The sequence below is a fragment of the Vigna unguiculata genome, chromosome 5, assembly GCF_037176805.1.
Source record: "Vigna unguiculata cultivar grain cowpea cultivar isolate G323 ecotype 2 chromosome 5, ASM3717680v1, whole genome shotgun sequence".
Taxonomy (NCBI): domain Eukaryota; kingdom Viridiplantae; phylum Streptophyta; class Magnoliopsida; order Fabales; family Fabaceae; genus Vigna; species Vigna unguiculata.
In genome coordinates this window covers 32,606,741-32,610,923 of record NC_140796.1, presented here as the reverse complement: position 1 = coordinate 32,610,923, position 4,183 = coordinate 32,606,741, and positions in this window count along the sequence as shown.

Sequence of the window (4,183 nt, the reverse complement as noted above, 5' to 3'; positions counted from 1 at the left end):
TAGGCTGAAGGAGAAAATAGAAAAAGAAAGAATAGAAAACGAAGAAATATAAACTGTGGAAGGAATGGAAATTGAAGAAAAAGAAAAGGAAGGAAAGATAAAGATGATGGAAAAGGTAGTAGAGAAACAAGGTGTTTAATCAAAGGCCACCCATGTTTAGTTGCATTCCTTTACGAAAGCGACAATACTTTGTAAGCCAAAGATTGGTGGAGAAACTCAAGTTAGCAACAAGCTTTCACTCGAATCAAGCAAGGATCAAATTCAATACGGGACAATGTGTGAAAGAAGTATTATCAGATATTGCTCCCACTAACTCTTGTCATCTTCTGTTGAGATTGGCATGGCTTCATTTTAAAACGCTCAATCTTGATAAAGGTTCCCTTTATTTGAGGGATGAGGGTCATGAAATGAAGTTGAAAATTATGACACCAAGACACGCCAGTAAGGATCACCATAGGCTGAAAGAAAAAATAGAAAAAAAAATAATAGAAAAGGAAGAAATATAAACTGTGGAAGGAATGGAAATTGAAGAAAAAGAAAAGGAAGAAAAGACAAAGATGATGGAAAAGGTAGTAGAGAAACAAGGTGTTTAATCAAAGGCCACCCATGTTTAGTTGCATTCGTTTACGAAAGCGACAACACTTTGTAAGCCAAAGATTAGTGGAGAAACTCAAGTTACCAACAAGCTTTCACTCGAATCAAGCAAGGATCAAATTCAATACGGGACAATGTGTGAAAGAAATATTATCTGATATTGCTCCCACAAACTCTTGTCATCGTCTTTTGAGATTGGCATGGCTTCATTTTAAAATGCTTAATCTTGATAAAGGTTCTCTTTATTTGAGGGATGAGGGACATGAAATGAAGTTGAAAATTATGACACCAAGACACGCCAGTAAGGATCACCATAGGCTGAAGGAGAAAATAGAAAAAGAAAGAATAGAAAAGGAAGAAATATAAACTATGGAAGGAATGGAAATTGAAGAAAAAGAAAAGGAAGAAAAGATAAAGATGATGGAAAAGGTAGTAGAGAAACAAGGTGTTTAATCAAAGGCCACCCATGTTTAGTTGCATTCCTTTACGAAAGCGACAACACTTTGTAAACCAAAGATTGGTGGGGAAACTCAAGTTACCAACAAACTTTCACTCGAATCAAGCAAGGATCAAATTCAGTACGGGACAATGTGTGCAAGAAGTATTATCTGATATTGCTCCCACAAAATCTTGTCATCTTCTTTTGAGATTGGCATGACTTCATTTTAAAACGCTCAATCCTTATAAAGGTTCCCTATATTTGAGGCATGAGGGACATGAAATGAAGTTGAAATTTATGACACCAAGACAAGCCAGTAAGGATCACCATAGGCTGATGGAGAAAATAGAAAAAGAAAGAATAGAAAAGGAAGAAATATAAACTGTGGAAGGAATGGAAATTGAAGAAAAAGAAAAGGAAGAAAAGACAAAGATGATGGAAAAGGTAGTAGAGAAACAAGGTGTTTAAACAAAGGCCACCCATGTTTAGTTGCATTCGTTTACAAAAGCGACAACACTGTTGTAAGCCAAAGATTGGTGGAGACACTCTTGTTACCAACAAGCATTCACTCGAATCAAGCAAGGATCAAATTCAGTACGGGACAATGTGTGCAAGAAGTATTATCTGATATTGTTCCCACAAAATCTTGTCATCCTCTTTTGAGATTGGCATGACTTCATTTTAAAACACTCAATCTTGATAAAGGTTCCTTTTATTTGAGGGATGAGGGACATGAAATGAAGTTGAAAATTATGACACCAAGACACGCCAGTAAGGATCACCATAGGCTGAAGGAGAAAATAGAAAAAGAAAGAATAGAAAAGGAAGAAATATAAACTGTGGAAGGAATGGAAATTGAAGAAAAAGAAAAGGAAGAAAAGACAAAGATGATGGAAAAGGTAGTAGAGAGACAGGGTGTTTAATCAAAGGCCACCCATGTTTAGTTGCATTCGTTTACAAAAGCGACAACACTTTGTAAGCCAAAGATTGGTGGAGAAACTCAAGTTACCAACAAGCTTTCACTCGAATCAAGCAAGGATCAAATTCAATACGGGACAATGTGTGAAAGAAGTATTATCTGATATTGCTCCCACTAACTCTTGTCATCTTCTTTTGAGATTGGCATGGCCTCATTTTAAAACGCTCTATCTTGATAAAGGTTCCCTTAATTTGAGGAATGAGGGACATGAAATGAAGTTGAAAATTATGACACCAAGACACGCCAGTAAGGATCACCATAGGCTGAAAGAGAAAATAGAAAAAGAAAGAATAGAAAAGGAAGAAATATAAACTGTGGAAGGAATGGAAATTGAAGAAAAAGAAAAGGAAGGAAAGATAAAGATGATGGAAAAGGTAGTAGAGAAACAAGGTGTTTAATCAAAGGCCACCCATGTTTAGTTGCATTCCTTTACGAAAGCGACAATACTTTGTAAGCCAAAGATTGGTGGAGAAACTCAAGTTACCAACAAGCTTTCACTCGAATCAAGCAAGGATCAAATTCAATACGGGACAATGTGTGAAAGAAGTATTATCAGATATTGCTCCCACTAACTCTTGTCATCTTCTTTTGAGATTGGCATGGCTTCATTTTAAAACGCTCAATCTTGATAAAGGTTCCCTTTATTTGAGGGATGAGGGTCATGAAATGAAGTTTAAAATTATGACACCAAGACACGCTAGTAAGGATCACCATAGGCTGAAGGAAAAAATAGAAAAAAAAATAATAGAAAAGGAAGAAATATAAACTGTGGAAGGAATGGAAATTGAAGAAAAAGAAAAGGAAGAAAAGACAAAGATGATGGAAAAGGTAGTAGAGAAACAAGGTGTTTAATCAAAGGCCACCCATGTTTAGTTGCATTCGTTTACGAAAGCGACAACACTTTGTAAGCCAAAGATTAGTGGAGAAACTCAAGTTACCAACAAGCTTTCACTCGAATCAAGCAAGGATCAAATTCAATACGGGACAATGTGTGAAAGAAATATTATCTGATATTGCTCCCACAAACTCTTGTCATCGTCTTTTGAGATTGGCATGGCTTCATTTTAAAATGCTTAATCTTGATAAAGGTTCTCTTTATTTGAGGGATGAGGGACATGAAATGAAGTTGAAAATTATGACACCAAGACACGCCAGTAAGGATCACCATAGGCTGAAGGAGAAAATAGAAAAAGAAAGAATAGAAAAGGAAGAAATATAAACTATGGAAGGAATGGAAATTGAAGAAAAAGAAAAGGAAGAAAAGATAAAGATGATGGAAAAGATAGTAGAGAAACAAGGTGTTTAATCAAAGGCCACCCATGTTTAGTTGCATTCCTTTACGAAAGCGACAACACTTTGTAAGCCAAAGATTGGTGGAGAAACTCAAGTTACCAACAAACTTTCACTCGAATCAAGCAAGGATCAAATTCAATACGGGACAATGTGTGAAAGAAATATTATCTGATATTGCTCCCACAAACTCTTGTCATCTTCTTTTTAGATGGGCATGGCTTCATTTTAAAACTCTCGATCTTGATAAAGGTTCCCTTTATTTGAGGCATGAGGGACATGAAATGAAGTTGAAAATTATGACACCAAGACAAGCCAGTAAGGATCACCATAGGCTGAAGGAGAAAATAGAAAAAGAAAGAATAGAAAAGGAAGAAATATAAGCTGTGGAAGGAATGGAAATTGAAGAAAAAGAAAAGGAAGAAAAGACAAAGATGATAGAAAAGGTAGTAGAGAAACAAGGTGTTTAATCAAAGGCCACCCATGTTTAGTTGCATTCGTTTACAAAAGCGACAACACTATTGTAAGCCAAAGATTGGTGGAGACACTCTTGTTACCAACAAGCATTCACTCGAATCAAGCAAGGATCAAATTCAGTACGGGACAATGTGTGCAAGAAGTATTATCTGATATTGCTCCCACAAAATCTTGTCATCTTCTTTTGAGATTGGCATGACTTCATTTTAAAACGCTCAATCCTTATAAAGGTTCCCTATATTTGAGGCATGAGGGACATGAAATGAAGTTGAAATTTATGACACCAAGACACGCCAGTAAGGATCACCATAGGCTGAAGGAGAAAATAGAAAAAGAAAGAATAGAAAAGGAAGAAATATAAACTGTGGAAGGAATGGAAATTGAAGAAAAAGAAAAGGAAGAAA